The sequence below is a fragment of the Carassius gibelio genome, chromosome A7 (genome assembly GCF_023724105.1).
Source record: "Carassius gibelio isolate Cgi1373 ecotype wild population from Czech Republic chromosome A7, carGib1.2-hapl.c, whole genome shotgun sequence".
Classification (NCBI taxonomy): domain Eukaryota; kingdom Metazoa; phylum Chordata; class Actinopteri; order Cypriniformes; family Cyprinidae; genus Carassius; species Carassius gibelio.
Genome location: NC_068377.1, coordinates 7,897,964 through 7,917,883, shown reverse-complemented (window position 1 = coordinate 7,917,883; position 19,920 = coordinate 7,897,964). Strand labels below are relative to the sequence as shown.

General features: G+C 38.8%; 1 protein-coding gene across 1 annotated transcript in view; it reads left to right on the top strand.

The window, feature by feature from the left end:
• Nucleotides 1-19,920, top strand: part of trip4 (thyroid hormone receptor interactor 4) — a 74,843-nt gene that overhangs the window by 44,106 nt on the left and 10,817 nt on the right. The gene's annotated exons all lie outside the window — the stretch shown is intronic.

Genomic DNA, 19,920 nt, shown 5'->3' with positions numbered 1-19,920 from the left:
CAAATATACCATGGAAAACCCATGGTAGTACTGTGGAAATTTATTGTTTAAAATTGTTTGATTGAAGAAGGTTATTAACAAATAATTACAAATAATTGTTGGTCTGAACAGCTACTCCAGCTGATCATTTTCCCTGGATTTGCCATCACAGCTCAGAAGCTGTTGAAGGATTTACTCTGTGCACGTTCTTGTGTGCCATCGACCAACTTCAGCGGGATAAGTCACATGGTGCTGACTTCTGGGAGGTCCTGCAAGTGCCATTGAGATGAATAGGATTGCTAACGGATGAATGTGAACTTTCTTCTAAGAACGATGGCCCTCCTTGTTCCAGTCACATGATCCAAGTTTTGTCACCAGACAGCATAAAAAAGACCTTTATTAGAATAGAAACATCAGTTTGGACCTGCAAATACGCCTATATGTATGCATTGCTTTTGATCTACAGTAATGTTCACAGGAAATCTCCGCTCTTAACTAATGTTGTTTAGTGCCATTTTCCCAGTCATTCTTCACAGCAGCTCGACTGTCAACACTGGTGTTATTTCACAGTACAGACTGGAAGTATTTCACACTTGCATAGTATCTGCGTGACGGTTCCTCCTTAATCACATTTACACATTCTTTTTTTTGTTTAACCTGCTTAGCTTCTCAGATAAAAATTAATCAATTAATTATGTAACTTCAATGATAGTAAATGCCTGATTTCTCAGGTGGAAAGCGTCTCTGACAAGCATTGGTGATTGCTTTTACAAGAGCATTGGTGACTTACGGTTTCGGGGTCTTTTGTATTCACATAAAGGAAGCACAAAACCAGGCCCTCAAAAGCAATCCTCTGACATTCAAAGCTCCCTCCTTCCTCCACCAGCTTTTCATATCGTAATGGAGATTTTTATATCCATTTTGACCTTGTGTCTAGCCACCGTTTCCCATTCATTTTCATTCTCTCCTAAGCTGCCAGAGCTCTCAGGAGAGCTGAACTCTGTGAACTCCTCACGGGGTGAATGGGGGAGGAGATATGGACTGATAAGCTGAGAGAGCAGTGAAGAGTAAGAAGTCACCACAGAGATGTCCTGCCCTTTACCTCCCCCGTGTCTTCCACGGTTTATCCAACGTTAGGGTCAAGGTGTCACACCTTTTGTCCTGACACACCGAAGAAGGCCTGTGAGCCGGAAAAGTTAATATAAAACATAATAAAACAAAAACAAAAAAATCTAAATTTCAAATGCAAATCACAGCTGAATTTAAGTATTAAAAAGACTTACATGCCAAAACGAGATATTATACAAGACCGCACAGTGTAAATAACCTTGTTGAACTAGCCATTTTCTCCTGCACGTCTTTACCCTATCATCCCAACAGCTAATTGATATATGGATGAGCAATCACATAAAGATGCTTGCGGTCTCAGAGAACAACGCTATTAGAGAAAACTGACTTGTATAATAGAACACCATCCATCTACCCCTCATTGTTGATGGAATTGCTGACATTTAGATGTGGGAAATTTGGACTCTGTTGTTCCATTACAACAAAATTTCCATTCGCTGATTAAAATGACCATATTAGAAACTGTGCGGGTGCTGAGGTTTCTGTTCAGCAGGCACTGGAATCTTTTATCCTGTCATTTCATCTCTGCACTGAAGGTCATCTTTGCTATATGGAGCTATCGGAGATATCCTGACGAGCGGCTTCAGCCTTGTGTGAATATTGCAAGCACTCATCAGTGATTCAGTTACATGCTAGCCTTTTAAAGGCCAAAGGTTTTCTCTCTCTCTCCTTGCTTTTTTCGAATCAATACAGCTTCAAAATCCAAACAAGTGTGCCTTGCAAGCTGCATGAATTAATAATATGCATCCCAGCTTCTAGCATGCTGTGCTGAAATGCTTTGCCAAAGGACAGACTTGAAGTAGATGATCTGTTTATTTCCTTAAAGGAAACCACTTTACACTTGTCTGGATTAACCAACTGTACTGTATTAAAATAAGCTTTATTTTAATAAACAGTAAAAAAAAAAAAAAATGTATAGCCTGGCTTCTGACTATTGGCATGATGTCTGGTTCACTTGGCAGTTTATTCTGGCAAGAACTGTCCACTTAAACCAGGAGGAGATTGTCTGACCAGAATGTAAAACGACAACCATAGTTAGTTTAAATTTTTTCATGCCGTTTAAGGGCAACTTTATCTACAAATGTTGATACCACAAAAATATAGGCTACTGACTTTCACACTTTAGAGTTATTGTTTCATTTGTCATTTCTAGAGCAAGAAGAGACAAAACTCAATTTGATGTTTAAGCGCTGTAGATTTCTGCATGCATACTGTACGAACTCACAGTTGAGTTTTTCTGCGTCTTATGTTTGAATTCTTTAAACTGATTTGAATGTTTAAATTGGCAATGTTTTAAACACATGCAATTGATAAGCTTTCGTGATGATGCACAGGCCGTCTTTTTACGCTGGTCTAGTTGGTTGAAATACACCGATCAGAATGCACAGCGCTGCTTCTAGTCAAACACACCTATTGGGTTTGTGTTGTTGCTGTTGTGCGCGCTAGGAAATGTATATCCACCATACGCCATCGTGTCGCTATATCATTGATAATGTTGGTATGACACTTTTTTTTTTTTGTCATGTAAAACATTCTTCCTACTTAGATCTCTCAGCCCCTTTAACACTTTTTACCATATTTAAATCCATTCTGCCAGATTGTCCCACACACTCGGTGTAGAAAAGTGTGCAAAATTACCCAAAATCATACTACAGTAACCTGAGGCCATGAGCTTTTTGACAGCTTTCTACTCTTATCGCCCTTTCTTTTTCTCCCTGCAGTACTCTTTTTTTTCTTGTTTTTTTTTTCCCATTCATTTCTCCACTGCCTTTTTTCATTCTCTTCCATAGGTTGAGTAAAAAGAGAGGTTTTGATTTATTCATGGAGTCCTTTTTTATATTCATGTATTTTCCAGGGCTATCTGGGTGCGGTGGAATTTCTTGCTTCAGCAGCTGCTGGGATGCTCGACAGAAATCGGGTTTCAGGTCTATTGAGTCTTTTGGTGGGGGATGGGTATGTGTATTGGGGAGGTTATATATTACCCAGGAAATGTGCAGCAGGCTTCAGAGGTGACAGGCTGTGTTTATTACAGATCTGTCACACAGCTAATGGGCAGCTGGGAACTGGCTGCTCCACTAATGTGAATGAGAAGCGTGCAATGAACAAGAGGACTTTAGTGCCGAGAGAAGGACTCCCTCCCCCACTTTGCCCTTTAAACTCAAAGCAGTGACAGTGATCCACGAACAGGGAAAAGGTGAATGTACATCACCTGAAATCACAATTTTCAGACACTGCACAAAAGTTACAATACTGCATGCTAGTCGATAAGGAGTCACTCAGCAGATGTGTTTATCCAAAACAACTTAGCTGGTAGGAATCTTTTCAAGGACTTTTTTGGCATTGACTATGCTGATTTTGGTTGTAGATGAGTGAAATGGATTTGTGAATCAAAGTATTTACACAACAAACATGCAAAAAGAATGAAAATGCAGAGTTGTGCGGTGTAGATTGTGTTGGCCCTGCTAGGTATTAAATTGCCAAGTACGATATGTTCCTTAACAACTTCTGTTAGTCCTGGAAGAACATTCCTGTCAGTGGAATTCAGTAAAGATGGTACGAATACCATTTTTTGAGCTTTGAAGCTTTAGCAGTAATCAACACAGAATATTCTAAGCTTTAGAGGGAGGAGGCCGAACCACTGATCTATAGAATAGAACTGGATTGCTCATGACGTCATGAAAGTGAAGCCACGGAGCCGCCATATTGGTAATCCCTAGTGTGCGAAAACGTTCTATTGAATTAATAGGAAACTGTATGATTTTAATGAGAAAATATCACCTAACAAGTCAGTGTTTATAAATCTGAATTATCTCTGTACATTCTTACAATGCAAACACCCTAGGCATGTAAACGGCTATTTTTTAAATGTCGGGAATTTCCCATAATTATTCAATATTAGCTACGTTCATTACAGTAGCGAACAACATGAACATGATAAACATTAGATGGACACGACTTCAACATATATAACAAACGACAAAGTGCTCGTTCTGAAATCTGAATTTATTCAGAGAAATAATTGACCATATACAGTACGGATTTAAAGACATAAAGCTTTATTTATTATAGAGCAATATTAACAACATAATTGTATTATTCGTTGAAATATATTCAAATCCATTTCTGATATTAATACGTTCAACTTTAATAATTCCGGAACAATTATAGTCATACAGAAATATTTTGTGTTGCATCGTCAGTGCACAGCAGACACACCCACCTAAACGATTTAAATATATTGCTTATCCTGCCCAAAAAGAACACTGCAAATAACATCTGAAGTAAACATTAATTTACATACACATAACATAACTAATCCTGATTTGCTTCAAAACGGGTGATTTTAGGTCAGCGGTTTGCATGTGACTCAATGGTCTCTCTGCTGGTAGGGATTAATAAGATGGTGGATCGAACACTTCCGGTGGCTTCACTGGCAGTTTAGAATGCGGTGAGCGATCCAGTCATATATATAGATCAGTGGGCCGAACACATTCTTCTCTCAACACCGTGTCTACACCCGATATGGCGCATTCTATTTATGACATAAAATTCAAATGATTTTCAACGGTCGCTTTGTCACGTTCAGTGTAGACAGACTTTAGCTGTTGCAGTGCGACATAACAACTGTCATGTCCAGTGTAGACACAATGTAATAAAGGCAGGAATCTCTGTCTGTTTGTCTGTTTGCATTTTTATTATGTCAAGAACCGTTCACCCAATCGATTTCACATGTGGCGGGTGTGTTGCTGCTGACCCAAGGGAGGGCACATTTTGATGCATTATGGACACGGGACATGTTCAGAATGAATAAACTTTGAATAAACTACAGAACAGCGCAAGCATGAAACGGCGTGCCTCGCGCAGACAGGGCTTAAATGCTCAGAGAACGGATACTGCACTAGTGATACAAAACACACACATTTGTTAAGAGCAATAATTTTAATATAGAAAAATTATTATTAGGCTGGGCTACTGTACTTTTTTTTTATGACTGCAGTATTCGCAAGTATATTCCGAGCAAATTAAGTGCACATTTTTATCATTTGTACAATTACTGATTAACATGGAGGGAAGAATAAAAGTAGTTTATTTTTATTTTTTTACACCAACAATATACTTTAGGCATACTTCTTACAGAACTTGCTTGATATGCTGTTGTGGAAGGCCAGTTTCGAATTGCATATTTGACACACTGCCTTTGTCTTGTCCTCACTCAATTTAAAGTGCTCCCACACAACTCAGGTCTTCTGCATTTTTGTCTTCTCTTCTCGGGGGAACTGAATCATGACGTTCACTCATGGGCGAATCATATTCAAACACAAATGAGAACCATTTTGCGGTATACAGTATTGTTCAAAATAATAGCAGTACAATGTGACTAACCAGAATAATCAAGGTTTTTCGTATATTTTTTTATTGCTACGTGGCAAACAAGTTACCAGTAGGTTCAGTAGATTCTCAGAAAACAAATGAGACCCAGCATTCATGATATGCACGCTCTTAAGGCTGTGCAATTGGGCAATTAGTTGAATTAGTTGAAAGGGGTGTGTTCAAAAAAATAGCAGTGTGGCATTCAATCACTGAGGTCATCAATTTTGTGAAGAAACAGGTGTGAATCAGGTGGCCCCTATTTAAGGATGAAGCCAACACTTGTTGAACATGCATTTGAAAGCTGAGGAAAATGGGTCGTTCAAGACATTGTTCAGAAGAACAGCGTACTTTGATTAAAAAGTTGATTAGAGAGGGGAAAACCTATAAAGAGGTGCAAAAAATGATAGGCTGTTCAGCTAAAATGATCTCCAATGCCTTAAAATGGAGAGCAAAACCAGAGAGACGTGGAAGAAAACGGAAGACAACCATCAAAATGGATAGAAGAATAACCAGAATGGCAAAGGCTCAGCCAATGATCACCTCCAGGATGATCAAAGACAGTCTGGAGTTACCTGTAAGTACTGTGACAGTTAGAAGACGTCTGTGTGAAGCTAATCTATTTTCAAGAATCCCCCGCAAAGTCCCTCTGTTAAAAAAAAGGCATGTGCAGAAGAGGTTACAATTTGCCAAAGAACACATCAACTGGCCTAAAGAGAAATGGAGGAACATTTTGTGGACTGATGAGAGTAAAATTGTTCTTTTTGGGTCCAAGGGCCACAGGCAGTTTGTGAGACGACCCCCAAACTCTGAATTCAAGCCACAGTACACAGTGAAGACAGTGAAGCATGGAGGTGCAAGCATCATGATATGGGCATGTTTCTCCTACTATGGTGTTGGGCCTATTTATCGCATACCAGGGATCATGGATCAGTTTGCATATGTTAAAATACTTGAAGAGGTCATGTTGCCCTATGCTGAAGAGGGCATGCCCTTGAAATGGTTGTTTCAACAAGACAATGACCCAAAACACACTAGTAAACGGGCAAAGTCTTGGTTCCAAACCAACAAAATTAATGTTATGGAGTGGCCAGCCCAATCTCCAGACCTTAATCCAATTGAGAACTTGTGGGGTGATATCAAAAATGCTGTTTCTGAAGCAAAACCAAGAAATGTGAATGAATTGTGGAATGTTGTTAAAGAATCATGGAGTGGAATAACAGCTGAGAGGTGCCACAAGTTGGTTGACTCCATGCCACACAGATGTCAAGCAGTTTTAAAAAACTGTGGTCATACAACTAAATATTAGTTTAGTGATTCACAGGATTGCTAAATCCCAGAAAAAAAAAATGTTTGTACAAAATAGTTTTGAGTTTGTACAGTCAAAGGTAGACACTGCTATTTTTTTGAACACACCCCTTTCAACTAATTGCCCAATTGCACAGCCTTAAGAGCGTGCATATCATGAATGCTGGGTCTTGTTTGTTTTCTGACAATCTACTGAACCTACTGGTAACTTGTTTGCCACGTAGCAATAAAAAATATACTAAAAACCTTGATTATTCTGGTTAGTCACATTGTACTGCTATTATTTTGAACAAAACTGTATGCCAGGTAGTGTTGTCACGATACCAAAATTATTGTTTTGATACCGATACCTAGTCAAGAATTGCGATTTCAATACTTTTTCGATACTTTTCCTGTAATGGGAAAATACATTCTCAAATATCATTGATGTGCTTTATTTTAAAACCGGGACAACATTCTAATCATATAACACACTAATAAATGAACATATGAACAGCAAAATTAACAAAATATGAAATATCAAAATATAAAAAATAAAATAGAGCAATGACATTCAAGGTAAAGAAAAAATACATTTTGCAGCATTATCTCAGATATCATAAGAAACATAAGAGTAATAAATTTATCTTGATTCTGAACTTTGTATAAAAAATATGAACAGCGGTTATATTAAACAATGTTTATGAACTCAGAAGATTAAATGTCAAAAGATAAATTATATCAATTTAAGCAATGGCATTCAAGTAAAAAAAAAAGCAAATAAAATTTAGCAGCAATATCTCAGATATTGTAACTTATTCTGAATTTCTGTCAGTTGTGCAACCTTTTCTTTTAGAGGAGAAAACTCAGCCAGTGAGCTTTAATGAGCGTCATCTTTTTCTTTCAGTCATGGACCGGCGGCCACAGTATCACTTGTGCCCGCACGTGCAGCCTAGTGATGCGCGGGTCGGGTTTTTTTTCAACCCGTGGGTCCCGCGTTTATGAAATAATTTGGCCCGCCCCAGCCCGCAAATAAAGTAATATTTCTTTACCCACCCCGACCCGCGCATCGGGGACATCACGGAAGATACGTTGCTACTAGACCCATATTTCTTGTTCACTGAAGCTCCTCCCTCCACAGCAGCGCGCGAGCGGACTCAGCGGAGAAGCGCGAGCTCGGCGCTATTAGCAGCGCATGCGCAGCTCGTGAACAGCTCTGTGAACTTTTTCATCCTGTCAAACTCAAGATGTGACGGAGCAAGTGATTTGTTGAATGTAGTGAACGATTCCGCCCTTCACTGAACGAGATCGAGAGATCTTCTCATGCGTGAATGAGTTGAATGGACTGATACATCTCGTTTATGAACAAAATTAATGAGTATACAGGGTCAGTTAGCCAAGCATGTAAATCTCGATCAGCAATCAGCAGATACAAAGCGCAGTTATAGGTGCTGTGCAGATACGCTCGTTTTCATATTTAGCATACAGAACATAACTCCACTTTAATCCCCGATTAATGTGAATATTATATATGACCAAACAATTAAAATGTTAATTATGCAAGAAAACCTCGTACTTTGTTCTTCTGAGCAACTTATTTAAACTATTTAATGCGATTATGCACACATTTTAGTAAAGCCAAATCAGTTTAGTAAAGCCACTAATGCAGGCATCTCGCTCGCTGTAGTGCTTTTTTGCTTGCGTGAGGATAAAACACACAGAGGTCCATGGGGAGGCACTGGAAGCGTGCGTTGCACACACCAACATGAAATACGTCTCTTTCAAATCTAGAACGCAGTCATTCTTTGAAGTATCGATACTAATAAATTTAGGTATCGTGACTTTTTAATTTCCGAGAATCGCGATACTTTTGAAGTATCGGTGCACCGTGCAACACTAATGCCAGGTGTAAAAAAAATAAAGGATATTCGAGTCTCAAAATTTAATGCAAACCCTCTGAATGAATAAAAGAACAGAAAAATGTGTAAACAGTCTAAATATATCAGCTATCTTGTTGAATTCTTAGTAAGTGGAGGAAGGATGGAAAAGTGTATTGAATTTTCACTCCCCTAACCTAATGCTTTTCCAGGAACTTGTCCTACTTGGCACAATCATGGTGTCCCTATATTATTACAGGGTCAATTCCCCTGGAGAAACCTTGGGTTAAGTGCCTTACAAGGACACAGTGATGTCGGTTCCTTATGAGGCTCGAGCCAGAAACCATCCAGTACTCACTATACCACCCCCTTTTTTAAGTGGGTGAACAGAAGACATTATGTAACATTTTCATGTTCAGAGCAAACCAATGTTTTTGGGAAACTGTTGTGTTGGCTGAGTTTTTGCTTTAGAAATTGGCAGAAATTAAATGAGGCTCTGAGAAATACACTCATTTTAATAGGTTGTATTGTTGTGTACCTTAGTGCAAATGTAGAAAAGATTATAAATTGTTAGCATTAGTACAAAGCTAACACACAACACTTTTAGTTTTCATGGCATCTTTAAGACCACACAACCCATTGAATGGACATTCATATTCCTACTTCTGATCCCCACAGCCTTGTTTTCATTCGGGTCACATTAAATGTGGCGTTTACCCTGAATAAGATCTGTTAATGTTTCCTAGTAACTGAAAACAAATGTAGTCTACTTTGAGAGGTGTCCTGGAGGCCATGTGGAATAGAGTTTTAGAGTTTAATTGCTGACCACTTTTCCAGGCTGCCACACAAGGTTGTTCACTCGTATCGTGGTGTGTGATCAAAATATCAACATGCGGTTTAATACGCTTGTATATCTGTCTCTGTGATACAACCCTTCAGTGCTAAGAAGACTTGCTAGCTTTTAAAAAGAGTAATACGTAAATACATAAAAGATGTGTATGTGAAAAGGGAATGGGGGGAGGCCGAGTGCCAGAAAAAAACGTTGTTTTACGTTGTTTAAAAGCGGCGGCCCAGCTGTGAGGGTTTCCACCTAGTTAATGTTGAAACTGGTGTTAATGTAAAAACACAATTACAAATTGTGTTCTTGAAATCTTATGAACAATACATTTGTGCCAGTTATTACTACCTAAATATACATACTATAAATGGTGTTTCTTTGGAATTTTCTTTCCTTGGATTCTTTAAATAATTATCTGTGTGGGGAAGGCTCCAGTGACTTAATGGATATTCAGGGCACAGTGATGTGCTTTAATGCAACATTGCTTTTTTTGAGTGGCAAACCACGCTTTATTACGAAATGATTAGAGCAAAAAGAAAGGAAAGATTAGGGGCTAGTTGCTGTCTGTGTGAATGATGACTCCACTACTCCAGTGCTCTCATCTAACAGATACCCGATATTGAGTACCACACCATTCAGAATCACCAATAAATAAAGTCCTTTTAAACAAAAGACCTTTATGTTCCAATTATGCTTATAATGGGAACAGTGGAACATACTGAAAAGAGTTTAACTGTGTTTCGGTCATAGCTCAATGCGACATGCTGTTTGAATGCTGAATGGAGAATTACTTGATTGCTGCAATTGAGGAAATAGTTTCTGTGAACATAAATGTAACATCCTATTATACTGTATGTTTTTCAAATTAAGCTGTGTTATGTAGAATTTGAGTACAGTACATGAAAATGTTTATAGTGCTTTTATAGTATTTTTCTTATTATTATTATTGTCCATTTCGGATTTGGATTGGTCCCTTTCGACTGATACTCAATCCTTCAAGGATTGGTCTGTATTGGACTGATCCTGAGTATCGAATTGGCAAATCGCTAATAAAGATTAAAAGAAACTTTTGCATCCTAGTGACACCAAGTGGTATTGCACAGAATGTTTTTCAAACGCTCCTATTGTCCCCTCCCCCATCTTCAGTTGTTCAGAGAAACTGGAATCTACAAATGGTTCACTTGGTTGTCTCCACTCATTACGCCGGAAAAGTATTTCAGCATTGAAAAAAGACACACTTTACAATTAATGCCCCGCCCCCCAAAGAATGGCAGTAGTTCTGTGGTCCTGAGAGGCAGATCTGTGGTGATCTGGCATGATGTTGCCCTCCATTTGTTACCAGTAAGGACCTCTCTGCTTAGAGAGCCCAAGTCCTCAGAGAAGAGCGATGGGGATCGTGTCTAATTGCGGGCTGCCAGCTGCTCCCATGTTTCTCATGCTGTCTGAGGTTTAATTTTCCCACTGCAGCACGTATGAATAATGATATGAGGCAAAGAGCCCTCTTCTTTATCTTAATTTAATTCTAATTTACACAGTAGCCAACTGCAATAGAGGGCTAGCAACAGTGTGGGAGTCCTGGAGTCCCACACCATATGATGACAAAGATTACAAGATCTTGGTTTGGTGTTGTCAAGTGTGTTTTTACAGGCTCATCTGTCGACAAATACATCTACTACTTTGTTACTGGAAGTAGGAACCCTTGACTCTGTGCCCTCAGCCTCTGCCAAGATGGCCATTTAAGCTCTTGAAAAATTAATGCAAGAGCGAGAGAGAGGAAGATGGTGGGAGTAAATGGAAAGACTGTGCATAGATGAAAGTCGAGTTGCCGGTCTCTGGTTACTGCTGTTGCTCATTTGCACCTTGCATCTTTAAGTATTGCCTTTGACCACTTTTTTAAGCTTGTTTCTTTGATGTTGATGTTGAAACATTCTTCCCTAGTTTTTCCTTCAATTCCCATGTTTGTTGACTTGGACAAATTGGACTAAAACCATTAAAAACATTTGATCAATACTACTAATAAATGCATTTTGGTTTCTTAGTGTTGGGTTAAATTACTGTAGATGTTTGTAGCAAGTGAAGCTGTATTTAGCTGTCTCTCTCTCTCTCTGTGTGTGTGTGTGTGTGTGTATATGTATACTATCTTTAACTGTTTTTCCCTGTTCTCAGCAACCCTATCACAGCATACATCACATACTAGGTTGCTAAGCACAACACATTAAATGAAAGCTTTGTTGTAACCACTTCAAATCAGTGGGTGTTTCTCTCTTCATGCTGCATTACTCCTTAAGTGTCTTCCAAACAAAGGCAGTGTGATCCCTTGACCATTTATTCATTGTGCAATTCTAACTGGAGAAGTACAATACTATTATTCGTCAGCACAGCTTGACATACACTGTTGTAGATGGTGGAAAAACATTTGACTTGTCTAGGCAGATTTGTGTAAAATCAGGATTGCTGTGAAACTTTAATGTGTATATTTATCAGGGTTTCCGTGGGTCGTTAAACAGTCTTAACTCTTAAATTTAGTTTTCAAATTTAAGGCCATAAAATGTCTTAAATGGTACAAGAAAGTTTTAATTATGATTTGAAGAGGTCTTCAATTTGGGGATGGAAAGACAAAAATTGCAGTATGGCTGAATGTGATGATTAAACTTCAAAAGGCTATAATTTCATTAAGCAGCAACGTTGCATGTTTCAAAGTCAGGTGCAGCAATGCTTCGTGTACTGTGGTTAACCGGGGCCCTTCCAAAAGTGCCAGCTGCTGCCAGAGAATGAATTTGCATTTTCAATAAGCCCGTCTGCTGTTTTCGTTCAGGTCAATTTGAAAATCAACCCATGTTTTTATGCCTCACACACGCGGAGTTGTAAATGTGAACTGGTGGATTGACAAGAAGATAACGCATTGTAAAAATCTAAACAATTAAGACTGTAAAATTATATTTATACGTTAATCAGTATGTTTAAATTGATATAGTAATTTATACTTTTGTGGTTTTATAATGGTTAGAGGGTTGGATTCCCAATCGAAGGGTTGTGGGTTCTAGTCTCGGGCCGGACGGAATTGTAGGTGGGGGAGTACATGTACAGTTCTCTCTCCACCTTCAATACCACGACTTAGGTGCCCTTGAGCAAGGCATCGAACCCCCAACTGCTCCCCGGGCGCCGCAGCATAAATGGCTGCCCACTGCTCCGGGTGTGTGCTCACAGTGTGTGTGTGTGTGTGTGTTCACTGCTCTGTGTGTGTGTGCATTTCAGATGGGTTAAATGCAGAGCACAAATTCTGAGTATGGGTCACCATACTTGGCTGAATGTCACTTCACTTTTTTTCACTTTATAATTTTATAAAACTTTTGTGTAAGTTATTTACAGTGTAATATGTTATCATAGACATTTCCCTACCCTGCTTAGAAGGCATTTTTTGTGCAGGCCTTAAAAAAAGGTATTAAAAGGTCTTAAATTTTAGCTTATAAAACCTGCAGATACCCTGATTTATGCTTCATGTTGGTATGACTTGCTATCAGTTGACATCTTTATACCAAGAATCTGTACAAGAGATTCAGTGACAAATAGTTACATATTTTCTTAGCGGTCAGAAGTCTCAACTTTAATAAAGCAACTTTAATAAAACATCGGTGCATCACACTGCATTTCTGTTCTGTTGATCGTGAAAGGGACTTTAGAGAATCCTCAGTACTGCGTTGTGTTCTGCTCTCATGCTCGCCATGAATATTGCATTAACACATTCCCTACCATATGTAGCCAAGGTGCCCTGGCTGCTGCTGCAAGTGCTCTCAGCATGTAGTGAGAGTCACTCCCTTGCATTGACCTGCCAACAGCAGCAGCTCTGTATTATGCACCTCAAACATGCTCTTAGTTTTGTTGACAAGCTCTAACATGGATATTAGTAGAATATGTAGATTTGTGTTTTGGTGTTTTAACTGGCACCCAGTTTATAGTTACATTTTTCTCTGAAACTTGATAGAAATAAAAATGCCTGTCTGCTTCCTTTTAAATAATTTGATTCAATTTGACATTTCATGCTAAATATCCCAGTAAGGGCTCATCATACCTTTTCTGAATGCCCTTTTTCAGTATTGATATTCAAACAGTTCAGTTTGCCTGATTGATGATCTCAGTGATGTTAGCATGCTTGGGTCAATTTTCGTGGCTTATGTGCTCGTTACTCTCAAATCAAGTCTAGCCAGGGCTTTGACCCCAGGGATGTGGCTGAGGTGCCCCTTTAGCAGGCAGGGTAGATTACTGTATGATTGTGGATTTCACTACATTGTGTCGACATTCATTTAGATGTATTTGGTCTTAGTGGACTAGATCTGCTATGATGCTATTGTAAATGGCATACATGAAATTACTAGGGCTGGGCAAGGTAACACATTATTATTGTGTTAACGCTTTAATTATTAATGCCGACAATTATTTTATTGCGCATTAATGCAGTGTTTTTTTTTTTTTATTATGAAGGTCCATTGCTCACTGACTCTGAATACACATACAGATAAATCATGGGTCACAGGAGGAGATGCTCCCAATCAGATTATTTAGGCTAAGCATCAGCATTCACAAACCATTGTCCACTTTTATTTTTAACAGAAAAGAAGGCAACGAGCTCGTAATCATGACTTTATAAATTGGAAATAGGACGTTTTCTTATAGCTCGACAGCATAGAAGTGCCTCAGCACAGAGGAGTGAATAATTTTGTTAACTTTGTGGTTTATTATTTTGAGTCGTATGGGACACTGTATTACCCATCCCTCTCACAATATATCGCTTTACAGATCTATCGCTTTTGCTGCTCAGAAATATTCATGCAGTCATACAGCACATATCAGAAGATCTGCACTCCAGCGTGGTTAGCGCTCACACTCTGATCTGTATATAACTGAACCACACTCTGGCCCACCTCTTCCAACAGAGCCAGAGACTGCTAAACGGAACGATCACACAAGTCAAACAAATCAGGCTTTGGGGGTCAAACACACTCCAGTGCGTTTAAGACTGCCTAGTGTGAGCACAACCTAATTATTCTCCCACATCCCACACACTAGTCTCTACTCACCCATCAAGTGTTGTCCCGTGCCGTACCTTGATGAATAATCGCGATAAAAAAAATGTATCGTTGCCAAGCACTAGACATGAACCTTAGAATAAACACATGTGGAGCTGGGGGAGGTGGAGGGTTTATGATAGCATGCTGCAAGACTTGTTTACAGCAGACACAGAACCAAACTATTTAAATGTTAGCTACCAGCCTGCATTAAGGACCTATTAGTCTGCACCATCTGGAAGTTTCATGAGGGAACTGAAATTTATCAACATGATCTTTTACAATAGAGATATTAATGATGCAGCAAAAATAGTAATAATAATATTAATAATAATAATTTTGGAATTGTATTATTCTGAAAATTAAGATTTAACCTAAAAAAATAAGTGAACAATTTAAATTTTATCCTAACAGTCTAGATTCTAGAATAAAGTGTAGATTGTTAGAATCTGAGTCAAAAAAAAAAAGTTATAAACTTTTTGTCCAGTTAACTTTGACATCTTCAAGTAACAAAGAATATTAGAGTGCTGTTATATGTGTGTGTGTGTGTGTGTGTGTGTGTGTATGTACATTGAATGTCAAGCTGTATTATAATGGCTTCAAGATGGGGATTGTATATTTGAAATCGTCCAGGGGTGGGGAGGCTTGGTGCCATTTTCTTGATTTGGGCCACTGTCCCTCAGAATGTCTGTGCATTACCCTGTCTGACCCAAAACTCATGTGCTGACCAGGCTTTCACACCTTTTAGTTTGGCTTTGGCTACTTAAGTTCTTCACACTCTTTTATTACCCAACACTTTTCTCCATATTCCTGTCATAATGTTTGCTTATTTCTGAGCAGCTGGCCAACTGCTAACTTTAATAAAACATCCAGAAATAAATTCTCTGTTAAATTTTTTTTTGCCCCAACCAACCATGAGAGAGTAACTGTTTAGGTTGCAGGAAAGTGATGTAATGACTACCATTGAAATTGAAGATCTGTAATGTTCCTAAGGCAAACGTTTCACAAAAATGTACTAGAATGAATAAAACACTGAATAAAATTAGTTTTTCACTGAAAACTGTCACATCATGCCTGATTAGATTATATAATATATTGTGTCCCCTTTTTGGCTGCAAAGCTGATTATAAAACCTTGCTGAATGTCACTGTTGTCGTTTGTGAAACCATTTCAGTGTCATTTGGAGAGCTTGAAAAAGAGTCAGCACTGGTGTTAGTCATCTTTAATGTTTACTATCTCTCTTTTACCTGAACCGCAGCCACTGCCTGAGCTAAAAGAGGAATGTGTTGCTTTGAGAGACTTGAGATTTGGCTGTAATTTCCCCAAAACGCTGCTGCAAACAGACTGGCATGGCAGGCATTCCCTTCCTCTAACTGGGCTTCAAAGAGAAATCCTTTTTCAAACTGTCTGGTAGAATTTCTCCAGTACTTGAAAGCAACTGGACGTGCTGTTCCATTTGAATCAGACTCATAATCGAAGTGTGGCAGAGGAGACCTTGTTAAGCAATCAAACAGTGTTTTGAACTGAAGATCCAGACCAAGATCGTGACTGGAGTAATTGGAGAGCTTTTTGGTTATATTTGGAAATGCACTCATGCTTGTCTCTGGAGGGAAAAGTTGCTGCTTCTCTACTGCAGTGCATCAGCTGTTCTCCTTCAAGCTGTATTTCCTCTTTTAAAAACATTAAGGTCTGTAGCATCAGAGCAAATCGACAAAAGAGAGTGGTTCACTGCTGGAAAATCATCCAACAATGTGTTTCCACTGTCACTTCCACGGCTTGATCGTGTCTTGTCGGTTTTTTGGCCCAAGGTTTTCGTTGCGGGCCAGCTGGGCCTAGAGGAGTGGTTATGAACAAAGGCAGAGTTTCTCCTCGTCTGGAAAGCGTCAGCGCTGCAAATCATTTCAGAAAGTTAATGGAAAAACAGCATTACAGACTTTTTAAGTAAGTTGAGCTCAAAACTCCCTTTCAGTCAGCAGCGAGTATTTGAAATAACTTGATCCGATGTGGATTATAATCACTAAACAAGGCAGAAATATTTAGAAGTGATGCAAAAAACGGTGCACGCTAGCCATTAACGTTACCATTGTAAACATGGTAAATGCGACCACTTGAACAGCTTCTTATTTTCGATCACAATCGTGTAACATTTTATCTGTCATAAGTCTCGTCTGGAGAGTTTAGCTCCGCGTAGCCTATCATAAAAATATAATGTTTTTTGTTCTGGAGCGTTTATAAAAAAATATAGAAATGAGCATTATTTCTAAATGTGATGTGTATATAGGCTATTTTGACTACAAATAAACAGAAAGAGACTCGACTGAATAAGCAGGCTATGTTCATAATGCTTTATTTCTGTGTGACTAATTTTCAATCCTGATACATTAATTATTATTAATGTATAACTTATTATACGAAAACATTGATTTTGGATTTAAATATTAAACAAAGCATGCAAACAAACGGCCGCTTTTATCATGTTCGTTTTGTGATTGCGCTAGTTCCTGTGACTTATTTCTTATTAGTTTTCTGATAACTTCTCTTTGTTGGTAGAATTATAGGGTTGTGACGTTGTTTCTGAGAGGCGTGTAAAGGGCAGGTTTTAGTGAAGCGCAGCGGAACTTCTTTGCCAACGATGGCAACGCATTGCTATTTTGTTCTCGGTGCTACAGGTCCGAGGCTATTACCTCCGCCCAGCCCATTTAAAGCACTGGCTTGTACTGGCCCGACAGTGGAAAAGTGGCTATTGTGCTTCAGTTGTTTGATTCCACTATAGCCTTTAAGTTGTTTGTACTCTGGTATTGACAGCTTACATGTGTCCTGTTCTGGAAACTTGACCCAAAATGTTTCATATTTGTTGGTTTTTGGTAACTATTGTGGCTGAAATGTTACAGCTGGCATGAAACATATCATAGAACAGCATTATTTCGGTTTGATTCCAGGTTCAAAATTGCTTGCCACAAAGCGGTTATGATCACTTGGTGCAAACAAACAAAAATATAAAATAATGCACTGACAATGGAAGTCTGTGAGACGTCAAAAAGAATAAACCTTAAAATATGCACTTTTTCAAAATTATATATTCAAGACTTTATACATACTAAGAGAATGGCATTAAAGTACCAGTATTCTCTATGCAGTTGCACCCCATCAAGGATTACATCAGCAATGTATAACTAGAAATCAATACTGCTAGAACTCTAGTTCTAAAAGAGAACTCAAATTTTCATATTTAAAATAAAATACCATTCAAATAAAACATTATGCAGACAAATCATTTACATTTGTCATAAAGCATTTTTTTTTTAACAAACGTCATAATTGCAGTTAAAATTTGTACATGGCACCAACAATTAATAACAATTGATTAACTACATCACAACCGTTCCACTGTTAGAAAACGATCATTTGATAATTAGAGTCATTTCCTTTTGATGTTTTCCAGTATGTTCCTCAGGGACGAGGCTGTCTTGATTACTAAGGTTACACACAAACACACACTTCCTCATGGTAATTATCAGATCTTTATCTTATCTGCAGTATTTCGTACTAGTGCCCTTGAAAATTTGCTGATAAAATCCATGGCGAAATCACTCAGCGCTTAGAATGACTCTTTGTTTTACATTTCAGTGCTTCCCACAGCTAGCCCCGGCTTTGTGTGGAGCTTGTTTTAATCTCCATAGCTCTTGTTGAGCTTATTGTTGTGCTTTTGAAAGAAGTGTATTTACACTCGGAGAGCTGTCTGTAGCCACCTCGGCTGAGCCCAGACCTCTCTCAGCAGGATAATCTGCAGTCTGATCTGCTCACCCCCAACACAGCAGCCAGCTCTGTCGTCTTTGTGGCCTACAGCGAGTGGGGGAGGGGCCCTCACTCCTGTCTCCCCATGTATGGACTAGTTCTCTGTGAGCTGGAGAGGCCCTGAGTGCTCAAGTTTACACTGAGTCCCCACAGGCTTTGTGTTCGCCGGGTATAAGATTCACACTTTGAGAACCGCACTTGTGGAATTTTTCATTTTTTTGAAGAGTCTGAGGTGGCACCAGTTGGGATGTTTTGCAATGTTTTGCTTCCAATAATGTCTTAGAAAGAAAATGAGTTGTAATTTTACATTTAAAAGCCCATTTCACCCAATGAATGTTTAAAGTCCGTGTAAATCGGCATTCACTGCCCATTTTATTTCCCTAATATTTCTAAAGTGGTGTGAATGGCAAGGAAGTGGTGGATGGAGAGGAAAACACTGCTTGGAAAAGTCCTTAATTTTTTCTAGTTCAGATTGGTGGCACTGGAGATGCAAATGCATTTTAAATACATTTATACATAATTTATACTTGTTTAAAATTATTTATACAGTTGCAGTTTATATAGACCTTGCAGAATCTGGAAAACGTTAACACTACGAGTCTCTTGTGGTCGTTCTGTGCCGTTAAACTGCCCACTATTCTTCAGAGAAATTCTCCAGGTCCTACACATTCAGTGGGTTTCCAGCATCTTCTGCATATTTGAACCATTTCCAGAAATAACTAAACGTTTTTGAGATCCACGTTTTCACACTGAGGACAGCTCAGGGACTCCTACGTAATTCTTACAAAGGAGGAAAACAGTTACTCCTCAGGAAGGCAATACAATCCATTAAGAGCCAGGAGGTATATGAATCTTTAGTAAAAATGTTTTTAGAGAATATATGTTTGAATTACTTTTTGTCTAATTTGTTAGATTTATGCTAAAATGGTAAAAAAGCCATTTGCCAGCAAGATGCATTATCCCATGCAATTGTTTATTGATTAAGGCCATTTAGATATTTTTTTACTGGAAAACAAGACGAACACTGATTTTATTTTGCAGTGCTTCCATGGCTCTATGTGTGTAAAAAGAAATCATTCATCACAGAGTGCACTCATATGTGCACGTTTACTTGTAAAAGCGGTGGCTGTGTAGAGGTGTGGACTCTGCGTGTATTAATGCTTTGTGGCGTTAGACTGGCAGGTTTCCAGGGCTGCTCAATGAGGCAGCTCCCAGTCTGCTGAGCTCTTTCTGCCTCACGTCACTCTGTTTATTCTTCCCTGCACTCCGGCAAACCAGCTGAGCTTCTGGAATATACTCCATCAGCCTCTATCTCTGTACTGTGTACATAGTTACTGTGCCAGTCAATTCTTTAACACCCAACACATAACCTTCCAACCCGAGAACCCATTTTGATGATTACCAAGAGCGTTTAATTCCACTGTCTGTGCGCACAGCATTTTGGGAGCCAAATTGACCCAGTTTCTGTGTGGATCCCAATTTAGACTGGCTCCGTGGGCTAAAATCCTCTATCCTTGATCTCATAAACAAACAACCAATATATCATCCTTTGCTGCCTTTCCTGTCCCTTGAATGAATAGTGCTT